We start from the raw sequence: 15,891 nt of genomic DNA on the forward strand, positions 1-15,891 counted from the left end.
GAGTCAAACGTACCTCTTCATACTCTCTTCTTGAAACATTTGCCTGTTCTGAAATTTTTTGTCCATTCCCTTCCGCAGCACAATTTTTTTAGGGCAGGTGTCCTTTACAGCGCTGAGTCCTTGTGAATGTTAAGTGACCATTAGCTGTGGGCTTAAAGCTGCACTTGTGGGAAACGTCCACAAGCCGGCAGCATTTGTACATTTCCCACTCCATTTTTGGGCAGTACAGCCTTCCAGGAAATCGTGTTAGTAGGCTGCAAATTAGAGTAGAATGTGCCAGGGAAACCCCCCAAGAGCTTATATCTCCTTTCTTCTTGATTGTTTTTAAATTTAGTTTTTATTAATTATCAGAGCAAATTCGATAAGAAAATATTTTGTTTCTCCTAGGTTTACAGAATCTGGTTCATTATATCAATGTATCTGTCTACTCATCTTTGGAGCCCTTCCCGTGTAGGTTATTACAGAGTGTCGAGTAGACCTTTCTTGGTATTCCATAGGTATTTTGTGATGAAATATTTCATATGTATTAGTACATGTCTCTTAAGCCCCATATCCTAATTCATCCATTCCTTACAACTTTCCATCAGGTTAAACGTACTTTTATTTTCTTAATCCATGCTTTTCCTTCTCTTGGAAATAAGTTCGTGGGTATCAATTTTTAGCTAACACCTATAAGTGATGTCATAGGATGTCTGTCTTTCGGTTTCTTACTTCAAGTTGGGTGATTATCTGTAGATCCTTCTATGGTGGTGCCAACGGCACTGTTCCATGCTTTTTCATGGCTAATATTCCATTGTGTACATGGACGACTTCTTCTTGGTGCATTTTTCTGTTGATGGACATTTTGGTTTCTTCCTGGTCTTGGGATGGTACATGTTGCTGCAGTGCAGGATTGCCAGCCTGTGTCTTTTTGATTCTGGTCTACTCATGTGATAGGCCCATTAGTGGGCCTACCAGATCACATGGTAGCTCCATTTTTACCCTTAAACGCACCTCCAATCTGGTCTCACTACTGGCTGTTACCAGGTTTCATCCCACCAGCAGCTAAAGGGTACACAGTTCTCTAAAACCCCTTCAGCATTTATTCTTTTAGACTTTTTTTTGCTGATAATCATTCTGACGGCTGTGAGGTGACCGTTTTCGTACAGTGGACTTGCATGGCTTTATTAATTCCTGATGTTCAGCCTTTTTCCATTCCCATTTTTTTAACAAAAAAAGAAAGGAAAAGAAACAGAAGCCAAATGTGCATAAATTATGCCTCTTGAAACTGTCGGTTTGAAATATGGACGTCTTTTGAATTTTTTGGTCGATATGTGACCCCAGGATTTGTTTTCAGGGCAGGTGTCATTTACAGGCCTGAAATTATTTTGAATATCAACTGACCATTAGCGCTGGGATTAAAGCTGCTGTTGTGTGAAACGGCCACAAGGGGGCAGCAGTTCTCCCTCACCAAATCCGGTTACTAGGGCAACAGAGCCTCAGTGGAAGTCGTGTTCTAGATTGGAATTTAGAATGGAATGTGCCAGGAGAAAGCCCCTCAAGTTTGTCTCACTACTTCTTGTTCATTGTTTTTATTTTTTATCACAGCAAGTTTGATTACAGGGTTTGGCTTGTTCTAGGTGTGCAAGATGTGGTTCTTTTATACATAAACATATGTCTGTTCTTCCTGGGATCCTTTTCCCATGTACGTTATGACAGAATGTTGAGTAGTCTTCTCTTGGTATTCCGTAGGTCTTTGGTGATTATATATTTCACCTGTGTTTGTATACGTCTGTTAACCCCAATATCCTAATGTATCCAATCCTCACACCTTTCCATTGGTGAACCATAAATTTGTTTAATGAACCTCTGATAGCCCTTCTCTGTGGGAATATCTTCACTGGTATCAATTTTTAGGTAACACCTATAAGTGATATCATACGATATGTGTCTTTCTCAGAATTTCTGACTTACTCCAGGTTGTGTGATTCCATCTAGAATCATCTACGGTGCTGCACAGGGCAATGTGTCCTTTTTTTCCTTGGCTAGTATTTTGTCTGTACTGGTACCAGTTCTTCTTTGTCCACTCATCTGTTGCTGGACTTTTTGGTTACTTCCATATCTTGGCTATTGTAATACTGTGCAGTGCACATTTGCCTTCCTGTGCCTTTCCAATTCTGTCTTCTTTGGTTATAGGTCCAGGAATGGGCCTGCTGAATGATATTGTAGCTCAATGTGTACCTTTTAAAGGCATCTCCATTCTGTTCTCATTAGTGGCTCTTTCCAGGGTACATCCCACTGAAAGTTGAGGGTATGCATTTCTCCACAACACCTTCAGCATGCATTCATTCATTCATTCATTCATTTATTTATTTTCGTTTGTTTGTTTTGCAGTACACGGGCCTCTCACTGTTGTGGCCTCTCCCATTGCGGAGCACAGGCACCCGCGGCATGTGGGATCTTCCCAGAACGGAGTACGAACCCGCGTCCCCTGCATCGCAGGTGGACTCTCAACCACTGCGCCACCAGGGAAGCCCCAGCATTTATTGATTATGGGTTTCGTGCTGAAGGTTATTCTGAGGGGTGTGAACTGATACCTCTTTGTGGTTGAATTTCCGTGTGTCTCATAATCCCTTGACATTAAGCTTTAAGGCATGTCCTTCTTATTTTTCAAACTGTGATTACAGCTTAGCTCTTCAAAGTGTTTTCTTAAAGTATGTGTCACATTTTGAAATTTTTTGGCCATTACCTCCCTCAAGACATTTTGAGGGCAGGTTTCATTTACAGCCCTGCAGTACTTGTTCACATGAAGTGACCATTAGCACAGGCTTTAAAGCTGCTTTTGCAGGTAACGGCCAGAGGGTGGCAGCCTTTCTACGTTCCCCACGCTGGTACTAGGGAAACAGACCTTCCTGCCAGTGGTGTTCCTCGGTTATAAATTAGAGAGGAATGTGCCCAGATAAACCCCCAAATGCTTACGTCTCCTTACTTATGTTTGTTTTTAAATTTAATTTAAACTTTTTATTGGAGTAATATTCCATTGTGTACATGGACCACTGCTTCTTGGTGCACTCCTCTGTTGATGGACATTTTCGTTGCTTCCAAGTGTTGGCTATGGTAAGTATTGCTGGAGTGCAGAATTGCCAGTCTGTGAGGTTTTGATTCTCATTTTCTCAGGTGACAGGTCCAGCAGTGGGTATGACTGATTGCCTCGTAGGGCAATGTTTCCCCTTTCAAAGCACCTCCATTGTGTTTTCATTAGTGGCTCTTACCACGTCCCCCTTAGAACGGAGGGTACGCACTTCTCCACAATCGCTTCAGCATTTATTGCTTGCAGCATTTTTGTTAATGGCCATTCTGACTGCTGTGAGCTGATAGGTTTTTGTAATTTGGGTTTGCGTGTCTTTACAAATACCTAAAATTCATCATTTTTCCAAACCGTTTTTGTTTCTGTTTAAAAAAAAGGAGAACAAAGTGTGCATACAATATACCTCTTGAAATTGTCTTCTTGGAAGGTTGCCCTCTTTTGAATTTCCTATTCGGTTTTCGACCCCAGGAATTTTTTGGTGGACAGGTGCCATTACAGAACTGCACGTTTGGTGAATAGTTAGTGACCATTAGCAGTGGGTTTAAAGCTGCTGTTGTGTGAAACGGTCACAAGGAGGCAGTATTTCTCCATTCCCCAATCCGGGTAGTAGGGCAGGAGAGCCTTTCTGGAAGTCGTGTTCCTAGGTTGTAAATTAGAATGGAATGTGCCAGGAGAAACCCCCATACGTTTATGTCTCATTACTTCTTGTTGGTTGTCTTAATTTTTGTAATCGGGGTAATTATTAGAATAATGTTTGTCCTAGCTGTACACAATCTGGATCATTTGTACATTATATATGTCTATTCATATACAGATCCTCTTCCCATGCAAAATATTATACAGTGTTCCGTAGACCTCCCTTGCTATATGGTCGGTCTTTGTGACACATGTATATAATATGTATTGGTATACATAACACTGATCTTCATTTATCCATTCCTCCCACCTTTCCTTTTAGATAAGTATAATTTTTCCTACAGCTGTGAGTGTCTTTCTCTGTGGAAATATTTTCCTGTGGGTCAGTTATTAGATAACACCTATAAGTAATATCATAGGATATAGGTCTTTTGATTTCCAACTTACCTCATGTTCCATGATTATCTCTAGGCTCATCTGTGGTGCCTCAAAGAGCAGTAATTCATTGTTCTCCATGGTGAATATTCCATTGTGTACATGGACCTCTTCTTCTTTATCCATTCACCTGTTGATGGACATTTTGGTTGCTTCATCATCTTGGCTATTGTGAATAAGTCTGCAGTGCAACTGATACAGCCTGTGTCTTCCCGATTCTGGACTTCTCAGGTGAGAGGCCTAGCGGTGGGCCTGCTGTGCCGAATGGAAAACGTAGGGAGTAACCAGGCAAAGTCAGTTACCATGGCAGCCCTGGGAAAAACATTACCAAGTGACACTAACACTCCCAGGAGCCTACATTTGTTTCCACAATAAGTAAACCTTTCTCATTTCTAAAGTACTATACTGTGAAATATGCATCTCAGTCACAACTAGAGGTTACTCAGTGTCTGCTGTGAGTGGGAGGAAAACAGAAGGGCCTTACACAGTACCTAAAGCAATGACAAGAAGAAACTAGTGGCCACGGGCAGAGACACACAGACTCAGACAGGCTCCTATCCCTATGACATTCGGAGGAGATCACGTTGTAAGGGCTCAAGCACGAGAAAGCAGCCACTAACCAGCTACCCTGTCTCAAATATTTGGAGAAAGTCAATGCAAATACATGCCTATGTATTATTCTTTTCTGATAATTCTTTCAGTGTAGCCCTTCTGGCTTTGTGCAAAGCGATTCTTTGTTTTGTACCTGAAAAATGAGTGGCACATGTAAATGGATGAAACATGTCACAGCAGACATCCAACGAGCACTTCAGCTAACGAACGAGGAGCTCCGGGTTCTGGGAAAGAATCGTAAAAGTGGTGTAGAATCACAATATCTTAGAGCATCCTTTATATGAAATCCCCTCTTTCATATCACCAGTCACTGGTCATCAGCCTATACATGAACTTTGCAGTGACAGAAAACCCAGCACTCTCTAGACGGATCTAGGCATTTCTAGTTGCTACAGCAGTCTATATCAAATTCAGAATCGGACTCTCTGTCACGCATCAGTCCCAGTCTGCCTTCTGCAATGGTACACCCCATGGCACACCTCATCTCTTTTCCATCTGGCCCATTTCCCAAACACATGAGGACAATTTTGTTCTTCCTAAAGCTCTCTTCTCCCACGTCACCCTCCTAAATCACTCCTTCCTGTGTTTATGACTTTGAGGAGCCCCCAAGGTTTTCTCATCCCAAGGCCATGACAAGCAATGGCCATCAGTGTGCCTGATACAGATTCTGGGAAAGGGGCAGGGCCACACAAGGGTCTGGCAAATGTGACTGACAACCTCATGTGAGAGTACATGTGAGAACCTCAGCCTCTCTTCAGTCCTCAGCCTCTATCCAAGGTTTCTCCATACCACGCTATTGACATTTTGGGCCAGATAATTCTTTTGGGGTGGTGGGGAGGGCTGTCCTATGCCTTGTACGATATGTAGTAGCATCCTGACCTCTACCCACTAGATGCCTGCAGCACCACCACCCCCACACCCTGGACGTGACAATGAAAATTGTCTCCAGCCATTGTCAAACGTCCTGGAGGAAGGGTGAGGGCAAAATCACCCTCACTCAGGAGCCACTGCTCTATCCAATGACTCTGTTCACCCATGAGTACTCAAAACTCTCTCCTCCGCTGGCTTAACAGGTAACTCTCCAGAACGTTTATCGGGTATCAAAATGCTATTTGAAATTTGATAGTATTTATCTCTATAACGGTATCTGATGAAAGTAAAACTCTTTCGCCAGATGTTAAGAACCTCCCAGGTGATTAATCCACGTTTACCTTATCTCCTACCCAAGACACTGGAAATTACAGAAATGATCGGACACCCATTTTCGGGATCCGTTCAGGAAGTACCTGTTGTCTAAGGCTTTCTGGCAACCTGAACAACTGAATTAAAGTAAAATATTCTGCCTGACCGTGGCTTTGTGGGACAGGCCACAAACCTGTAGCAGGACCCTCCTCGCTGCTATTTACGGAATTGAGGTATCTGACTGGAAAGCCGGTGGAGATGAACTACCCAAGAAAGCAGTGGGTTCAGGATTAGAAGATGTAAAGGGTGACGAGAGGGGAGAATGAACCTCAGCTGAAAAGAAAGGGGAAAAGTACCAAGAGATGAGTTCTCTTGACTGAAGAGAAGATACGCTGAAAGCCATCAGCTTGCCCTCGGGGCCCTCTGGGGAGCTCTAAGGGAAGGGTGAGCCTGGACCTACGACTCCGGACTCCTGGTCTCGGCCCCCAGGCCTGACCATTCACTCAGACTCTCAATAAATACTTGTATTCAGAGACCTTACACGGGGACCACATCTGGGAAAACATCGCCGCACCCTCATCATAAGTCACAGGGGGAGACCCGAACTGGCCAAGCCATGACAGGAGCTGTGAGGGCGACGAAAGAGCACGGCAGGGATCGGACATCGGATCGCCAGAAGCCCTCCGCCCTCCTGGTTCGTAATGCCAGGGCCCCATCGCCGCGTACCGCCGGACCCTGGTCCTGCCTCCGTCGCGCACCCTTCCCCAAGGTTGGCGGGGGTCTGGAGTCACCATCCCCGGTTCGGACCTACAGAGCTCGCCGCTGCTGAGCTCTACAGATCCCGCTCCTTCCACACAGTTCGCCGATTCCACGGGCCTTACTGAGCCGCGCCGGCCACCGTCCGCGAGGCCTTGGCGCGCCTGTGACGTCACTGTCGTGCGCCTCTCCCGCAGCAAGCGGAGTATGGCTCTGGCAAGGCGGCTGCGGCTGTTGTCGCTCGCGGCTCGGTTGCTTCTGGCGCCTTCCTGGGACCTGACGGTCCGCGGTCCCAACGAGCCGCTGCCCGTGGTGCGCAGCCCGCGGGCTCTACAGTGGCAGCAGGAAGAGCGGCATAGCGGCCAGCGTAGCCCCCCCCCCCGTGGCCGATGCTGGCGCGTCCTGGGCTGCCGCTGATGTCAGCGTGGCGACCCGAGTTGAACCAGCCGGCTCACCTCACGCTGGGCTCTTGGAACCCGCGCCACTCTCTTCGTTCGGCTGGAGGAATCGGTGCACCCACGCGGACCATTTCTCCATCGAGTGCGCGCAACATGAGGCTCCAGCGCTGCGGAACCTTTCGCCCAAGGGCAGCTGCACTGAAGTGTGTCTGGAGCTCCCCGTTCTGAGCGCACTACAAGAGGCTGCTCCCGAAGTTGTTCGGCCCACAAACGTGCAGTCGAGTACCATTCCCCCACTTCTTCGCGGCCGCCACATTCTCTGCGCCGCAGAAGCCGGCAGTGGCAAAACTCTCAGCTACATGCTACCTCTCCTTCAACGGCTGTTGGGCCAGCCAAGCCTGGACCCCTGTCGTATCCCTGCTCCTCGAGGCCTCGTTCTTGTGCCTTCTCGAGAATTAGCCGAACTGGTGCGTGCCGTGGCCCAGGCCTTGGGCAGCTCCTTGGACCTCCAGGTGCGGGAGTTAGGGGGAGGCCATGGCATGAGGAGAATCAGGCTGCAACTGTCCAAACAACCTCCAGCAGATATTCTGGTGGCCACTCCGGGGGCTCAGTGGAAGGCCCTGAAAACTCAACTGATCAGCCTGGAGCAGCTCTCCTTCTTGGTGTTGGATGATGCAGACACGCTGTTGGATGAAATCTTCCTGGAACTGGTGGATTACATCTTGGAGGGGAGCCATATAGCAGAAGGCCCAGCTGACTTAAAAGACCCCTTCAATCCCAAAGCTCAGTTAGTGCTGGTGGGTGCCACATTTCCCGAAGATGTAGGCCAGCTGCTGAGTAAAGTTGCCAGCTTAGACTCTCTAACCCCTGTTACCAGTGACAAGCTCCACTGCATCATGCCTCATGTCAGACAGACATTCATGAGGCTGAAGGGAACAGAGAAGGTGACTGGGTTGGTACAGATCCTTAGGCAGCATGACAGAGCATATAGGACTGGCGCCGCAGGAACTGTTCTGGTGTTCTGTAATTGCTACAGCACTGTGAACTGGCTGGGGTATATATTCTGGATGACCACAAAATCCAACACTTAAGACTGCAGGGACAAATGCCAGCCTCAATGAGAGCAGGCATCTTCCAGTCCTTCCAGAAGGGCTCCCGAGGCATTCTTCTCTGCACAGACATCACCTCTCAGGGCCTGGACAGCACCCAGGTGGAGCTAGTCATCAATTATGATTTCCCTCTCACCCTGCAAGACTACATCCACAGAGCAGGGAGGGTGGGCCGGGTGGGGATCGAGGTGCCAGGCACCGTCGTCAGCTTTGTGACCCATCCCTGGGACGTGAGCCTGGCTCAGAAGATTGAACTGGCAGCTCGCCAGAGGAGAAGCCTTCCAGGACTGGGGGCCTCAGCGAGAGAGCCTTTGCACCAGCAAACCTTATTGCAGCAGGCTTATATATGATGCCATAACAGGGACCTTTCCCTCTGTGCTGGATGGGTGAGCACACTTGTCAGTAGGGTGCTCTGGGCTGCCTAATCACCTTCCGAAGACCCGGGCTGCTGTCTGGCTTCAAAAGATAAGTTGCTGGCCAACACTTGAGGGTGAACTACTGAGCTTGGCTCTCTGTAGTCTTTCACGTGAAGAAGAATGTCGATCTTGGCTCTGTATTATGTCATGGTTTCTAACAATAAGCCATGTTTCTATGGGTGCCCCTTAATAAGTTTCCACTGGGGCAGAATTCAGTAGACCCTGAGAAGATTCACACTCCAAACTACCACACTTAGGACGAAGGCTCTTTCAATTGATGTTTTAGTTTAAATTTTGTTTCCTGCCCCCAAACATCCATTAAGCCTCCAGGAGAAGGAAAGGGGGATGTGACTAGCAATAAAGAGAAATTTTCTTCACAACAATGGCCAAGGCAAGCTTAGGCACTTTTGGTGAAATCTCTCTGGGAAGTACTGGCAGAGGAATAAAAGTCAAACTGACACAGAAATATTGCTTGGTGTGCATTTCCAGGCTCTGCCTTCTTTCTCATCTCTTGGTGGCAGGTGGAGGAAGAGAAGAAAAGGTTAAACTTTTTTATAAACCAGCAGAATAAGCTTATAACATCCTCTCACTACCTCTGCATAGATTCTAGTCTCTGCAGCATTATATAAGCTTTGCCCAAAGTAATGAACTGTTGAAAGTCAAATGTAATACTTCACCAAACAACTTAAAAATGCTTGCGCACTGGAAAGGGTTAAGTTGCAGAGAACACAAATGGACCCAGAGCAACCTTTGCCGAAAGAGAATATTGTGCTAAATGTACAGTCATAGCTCTTTTCCATATGAAGAAACAGTCAGAAGGATAAAAGAACTTGGTCAAAATCACAGAAGTCAGTAGGAAAGAATCTGGTTTGTCTGTCCTCAGGGTTGTGTTCTTTAACCACCAGGCTAGCTTTTCTCAAATCTGATTCATGCATAGAATAACTATACACCTCTGCTTGCCTTGAATATTCCCTGTTTATACATATGCCTGCTGCAGTTTTTAATATTGCCCACTTTGACTCCCAAAAGCAACCAAGAATACACAATAATTTGGTCTCTCTATCCATGGACCACTGTGGTGGGACTGCCCAGGAAGCTTATGAAAAGTGCAGCTTCCTGAGCCCTACTCCAGATCTAGATAAGTTTTCTGAGGGTTGGCTCAAGAATCCAGGTACAAGGCTTTTTAAGTGGTTTGGTGGAACCCCCCAGGTGATTCTCTCGCTCTCTTAAGTTAATAAACCGTTTATTCTGCCTCCCCCAGATGCCCAGCCAGGTCCTGTTAAGGTAGGAGTCCCCACACCACATCAGAGGGATGCTCCCAGCCAAGTAATCTCCGGAGCCTTGGAGATTCTGAATGGTCTCATGCTGGCCCACCTGCCGTGACAAACCTCCGCCAGAGCATTCCCCTTCACATTTTACCTTCTACCACTCCCAAAGGCAGTCTGCTCCAATGAGGCCTGACTTCGTCTGTCCTAACGGGCACCCACTGATTCAAGCAGTTTAGGGATAGAAGGTGCTGTGGTTCTCAACCAGGGTAAAAGGGTAGTCCAAGCAGTCTCTACCTCATGGGCACATCCCCTCTGCAACAGCCCCAGTAAACGAAGGTCCCATCTTTGCTTTTTCAAGGTCGGCAACAGGGAGTCCCCTCCTAAAGAAGGTTCTCTCTCATTGCCACACTGTCAAAAGCTGCCCCAAATGTGGTTCCTTCCTGTGGGCCTGATCAGGCTAAGGGCAGAGTTGTCTCTTTCCTTCTCTGAGTCGGACCAAGTTGTCTTACTAACCCCTCTTCACAGTGTTGACCATGATTTTCACGGGGGCTGCTGCTGAGCCTTTATCTCATCCTTTCATGGTGGAGAGAGAGAGGATTATAATGATTTTTACTTCTAGGGGAGAGGGGAGTGTAATGATTATGTTGTCATTTTGTATTATGTCCTTTTGTCATGAATTTGTTTTGAATTTCATATTAAAATGGGCCCACCATTCCCACTTTGTGAGGTCATTCAGCACCCTCATTTTGCACCTTTAACATCTCTCTCAGTATCACTTGGAAATGTTTGAAACGGCATGAGCTTGTCCTCACATTCCTATCAGCTGTAAATCCGGAGCCCCGACATGAACGTAACCATTGAGCAGAACCCCTCTCCACTAGCTGTGTAACACTGGGTAGGCTCCTTAACATCTTGGTTTTTCTAAGCCCTCAGGTGTAAAAATGTGAGGGTTCTATGAATTTATATTTGGGGCAGGACAAGGTCGAGAAGAGTGTGTCTTTGCTTGTATTCTTCCAAACTGGAATGTCTTCCCTCTCTTCCCCATGGGTCCAAATCTCACTTCTCCTTCAGGCCCACTGCCAAGGAGCCTTCCCTGATTCCCCAGTCCACACAATTCTCTGCCTCTTAGGGTCAGTGCCATACAACCTAGCTGTCTCTTAACGTTAATCTTGCCTCTCAAGCCAATTTCAGAATGTGGGTCTCTCTTGCCCTCCTGTACCAGCCCACCTGCACGCCCCACGTGGGGTGTCTACTAGACTAGGGCATGGGTGGGGAGGCCCAGGTGTGAGGGGCCAGGCAGAGTACCTCTGCCTCCACCCTGCTCTCCTCCACAAAACTGCCCCTCCTCCTGAAGCCTGACCGCAAGTCACAGGTTCCTTTTTATGACCTCACTGGGTAGTGATGACCTCACAGGCCTTCTCACAGTTTCCATGGCAGCGTAACTATGGAAACGTGCTGCCCTCAGAGAAACTTCCCTACCAGTTCTCCACCAGATACCAATCTCTTTGGTTGTCTGAGAGAGAATGTCTGACCGGATCATCTATATTTACTCAAACCTGTGCTCTGTTCCCTGACTGGGCAGTGCAGCAGGTACACCGAGACCGGGCACCTGTAGAAGAGGCATGGTGTACACACAACCTCACCTGGCTGCCACATGTTCCTGTGGGGCTTGCCCACTACGTAAACCTCAGCACTTTCCCAGCTGTAAGTAATACCAGTGACCTGGGACACCTTCAGTGTCCCACAGTGCTCACTGCTGAGGACAAGTGAAAGGTCATCCCTGAACTAGTGTTCAGGAAGCTTCTGATCTTTATAAATGTTGCCTTCCGCTTTGGGCTACAGGATGCTTCCATTCAGACCCTTTCCTGATTGGCCTCTTAGCAAAAGACAAGTGCGTTTTTGTTGGCAGATGGTAAACGGAGCAGTTTGAGGAAGACGGCCACTCTTGAACCGCACCTTCCAACCCAGGCGCCTCTGTGCTGTCCTGTACACATCTATATCGGTCCCCTCAGACACATCCCATACTGAGCTGCTGAGTACTAGGGGAGAGGGTGGTGCCCTATTCATGGGAAGACCGGAAGGACCAAGGGGGGTGATGAAGCGCTAGTGAGACTGGAGGGCTGAGCAGACGGTGTCCCAGGAGGCTGGGTGGATGTGAGCCTACACTTGGTACCCAGAACCCGGTTCTGAGTCTCCTGATCACTCTGCCTCAGTATTTGGCCTTGTTCTAATCTAGATAAAAGTATCAGAGGGCTAGAGTTCAGTGTGGTTGTAACAGGCATTATAAATGGGGCCCAAGAGGGGTTGCCAAAGTGGGAGGGGTCCTTAACCAATTTATATTAGATTATCTTTTTCTAAAACTTGAAAGACGTTTCCATTAAAGCCTCAGAAGTGACACACTGCAAGAAATGTTTTCTCTGTTGTGGAAGGGAGAGATGGAGAGGATCATGATTGCAATTTCTTTCAGGTTCTACTGTTTTCCCTGGCAACGGTGAAGAGACTACCTCACCTGATGCAGCCGTAGGCTCTAGGAATTGCTTTTGCAGCCAGTGTCCCTTCTCTAGGGACTCATAGAGGTGATGGGCCAAGTCTGTGTTTGGGATGTCAAGTAGATTAAAGGTCTTCAGCCAGAAACTGGGAGAGACATGAGAGAGGGAAATTCTGGCAGGAGACTGTGTACAGCAGAAGTGACTGATCAGTTCTGATTTTCTTTGCGGCAGCTGTGGCTCCCATTTCTCCCCCTAAACCTGGTCACTACCATGTCCTCAACCGAGGGTGTGGAGAAACGCAGTTGGGCCGGCATGGGGAGACATACTGCCTGGTTGGTGGCTACCGGGCCTACGGGGATGCTCCTTTGGCCATGCCAGCAAAGGCGGAAGCCGAGAAGCCAGTCCCCAGATGTGCTCCCGAGAGAAAGCACGCTCCGGAAGAGTCGGACGAAGATCTCGGTTGCTCCAGACCCAAAATCCGGCGATTGTAGCATGGTACCAGGAGGCGGACTCCACAGAATCTTGCTGGCTGAACCATTCTGAAGACAGGGCAATGGTTTAACTGCCTAAGACAGCGAATGCCTCTTCCTGCAGTGACCCCTCCCGCCCCCTCCCCCACTGCCCACTACCACAGATTAGAACCTGCGTCGTTCTGTCTGAGCCTTCCTCAGCCAGGAGCCTCCCTGCACACTAAATGGCCATAAGCCAGGAGCCTCAGAAAGTGAGGTTTGAAATGAGAGTCTGCCCTGAACATCCCAGGGCGGAAGCTGGCCTGGAAGAAAACCTGGCATTCCTCTGCTCAATCCTCACGGGCCCCTTTGTGAGCTGGAGAAAGTGAAGTCTGCACTTTGCGAGCCAAGGAGGATGCAGGAGCAGAGACAGGGTGCAGAGAAGCCTTAGCAGTCTACCACATGGGCTCCTGCCCTGAGCCATTGTCAGCGGCCACCACCACAAACCAGGGGGGGAGCTGGACTTTTTGAAACTGAAAGCAGCAATCTGTGGCTTCCCAAAGAGCCTCCTGCCTGGGGTCTCAGGAGGCAGGACAGAGAGGCCCAGGAAGCCCTGCTCCCTGAAGCAAGAACAGGATGGAGAGTCAAGCAGCACGTACCCCGCCCCGAGGTTCACATGCTCCTTTATTGCCAGCCCTTTCTGTCCCCAGTGGGGTCCCTTACTGCTCAATAAAATGTTTTTCTGTAACAGATTTGTAGGGTCACCAGTGCTCAGACTTAGGTCACTACCCCTGTGCTAGGCACTCCTGCCACCTAGGAAAGGTTCCAAAGGTGGAACAGCTCCAGGGGGTGCCAGGGATCAGAGCAAAAACTTGAGAGGCTGGGGATGCAGGAGTATGGGCACAGTCCCTAAATCATCTCAGTGGTTGAGCTGCTGTGAGAAGGCACATCCCCAGTGTGCGTGTGTGTGTGTGTGTGTGTGTTAGGGGGAGGGGGTCCCTAGAGGAGGCAGCTAGAGGGAGGGCCTGAGGCTGGAAATGGGGAATGGCGTGCGGCCTCTGAGCAAGCACAGGCACTTAGCCCTTGAGGTTTCTGGGAAAGCTAGAGCCACAAGGGCCACGAGATAAGACAAGTGTAGCAGCAGAACCCAGGTGCCAGGTCTTTCTTCAGAACCTACACTTCTCCACGAGGCCGGGCCTTCCACGCTGAGGTAGGAGGGATCCTGGCCAGAAGATCAGCCAGCAGCTCTGGGACGAAGGTTGCTGCGGTGGAGGCTCTTCTGCCATGGAAGCGACTTCATTTCCTTCCACACAAATAGCCTACTGACTGAGTTCCTGCTCTGTTGAGTAAAAGGGTGTTGACTCTCCCCAGAAGGTTCAGTTCACATCCCAAAAGTCCCTCTATTCAGGCCCTGGGGAGGTGTAGCAGCTCCTGAGGGTGCTCTCCTGAGGCTGGCTGACAGAAGTGGGGGAGGTTCCTGATAGTTCCCAAGCGCTGGTTCAAGTCCCCAGAGAATGGTCATGCAGGTTGGGGAGTCAAGTAGGAGGAGAGAGAAGATCGGGGGCAGAGGGCCCCCTCCTGAATCCAGAGCTCACATGGTTACCCCCCCCCCCCATTTCCAGAAACTATCTCTTCCCCCACACCAGCCCCCATGGCCCAGTACCGGGAAACCGGGAGCCCAGAGCACTTGTGGCCACAGAGACCCTCGCACGCAGCCCTCGGGGTGGGCGGGGCCGGCTGCAGGCAGATGGGGACGAGGTGTGCTCCCGGGAGGCCACGGGCTGCAGGTGGCCCTCCGAGAGAAGCACCCCATTTTGGACAGGAAGTTTAGAGGCGGGGGAGAGCACCCTAGGGCGCCCCCTCGGAGCAGTGGGTGTGGGAAGAGGGGCGGGGGCGGAGGGAACCCGCGATGGGAGGCGAGTGGGCTCTCAGCAGAGGCCAGCTTAGCCCGCGGGAGCTGCCTCTGAGCAGGGGGCGGGAGGGCAATGCCGCCCTGTGGCTGCCGGGCCTCCCGGATCGCGGCTCTCCACACACGGGTCGCAGGGTCCTGTGACTCTGTATCCCCTCCCTCACCCCGCCCCCCTCGCGAGGCCGCGCCGCTGGGTGGCCTGTGTCGACGGGCAGAACCCCATCGCCCGCCCCTCTCAGACCCGCCTCTGCCCGCCTGCCTTGCCCTGCGCAGCTTGCGGCCCGGGGGCCTCGAAGGTCCCCGTGCACGCAGCTAGCGGCCTCTGCTGTGCCTGCTGCTCCTGCTGGGTCTGCTGCTGTGATCAGTAACCCTCGTGCAGACCACGCTGGGCACCTCCAGCACCCCAAGTCCGCGGGAGCGCACGCGGGCCCTGATGCGGGACTTCCCGCTTGTGGAAGGGTGGCTGCAGTGTGTGCGGGCTGCTGGGGGCCGGTGGGGGCCTAGCCTGGCCCTGGGCAGGGGAGGAGGTCCGGAGCATGTAGCGCTAGTGGGGAGGCTCCCTCACACCACCCCTGGATGTCCTCTCCATCATCTATGGATGCCCTTCCCCTTCTCTGTCATCCCCTCCCTGGTGGGAAACCCTCAGCCCAGGCCTCAGCTGCTCCTAGTATAGTCTGTGTGACAGTGTGAGGTGGGGAACCCCCAGGCTGGCCCAGGCCAGGCAATGTGTCCTGCCCGATCCCAAGACCTAAGGAGCCCACCCATTTGCCTTGACCTCCCTCCAGCCACAACAACATGCCCCTGGTCCTGAGGCAGTTTTACCACAATGGGCTATAGCATGGTAATCTGCGCAATTTCAGCCATGGCTAGACCAGCTTGGACAGGCTGAAAGATGGTCTCGTGGGTGGCCAGGTACCAAAGGGACACACAAGGTGCCACCATGGCTGCTGGGGAATGTGGGGCAGTTTGGGGGCCACAGAGACCACAGGTTAGTCACATTGGAACGAAGTTACCATAGTGACCTAGAAAGTGCCATGCCATGGATGCTGGGGGCTACAGGGGTCACAGTGAGCCCACCTGACGGGCTTCCAAGTACCACAGAAAAAGCAACGCATTACATGTGACTTCTGGGCACAGTAAGTGCTGTGCCAGCTGAGGAGGCTAT

The 15,891-nt window shown here is 50.0% G+C and overlaps 1 long non-coding RNA gene and 1 pseudogene across 2 annotated transcripts in view; one reads left to right on the top strand and one right to left on the bottom strand.

Moving 5' to 3' along the window:
- Window positions 1-15,891, bottom strand: part of LOC308619817 — a 57,488-nt gene that overhangs the window by 9,936 nt on the left and 31,661 nt on the right. The window contains exon 2 of the long non-coding RNA XR_014016244.1: window positions 4,151-4,393. This is a non-coding gene — a long non-coding RNA (uncharacterized lncRNA). The remainder of the gene's footprint in view (window positions 1-4,150; window positions 4,394-15,891) is intronic.
- Window positions 6,681-8,613, top strand: LOC308620384 (putative ATP-dependent RNA helicase DDX28; annotated as a pseudogene). Its single transcript has one exon. The product of its transcript is annotated as a putative ATP-dependent RNA helicase DDX28 (transcript).

The sequence above is a fragment of the Mesoplodon bidens genome (genome assembly GCF_964165515.1).
Source record: "Mesoplodon bidens genome assembly, chromosome: 7".
NCBI classification, from domain to species: Eukaryota; Metazoa; Chordata; class Mammalia; order Artiodactyla; family Ziphiidae; genus Mesoplodon; species Mesoplodon bidens.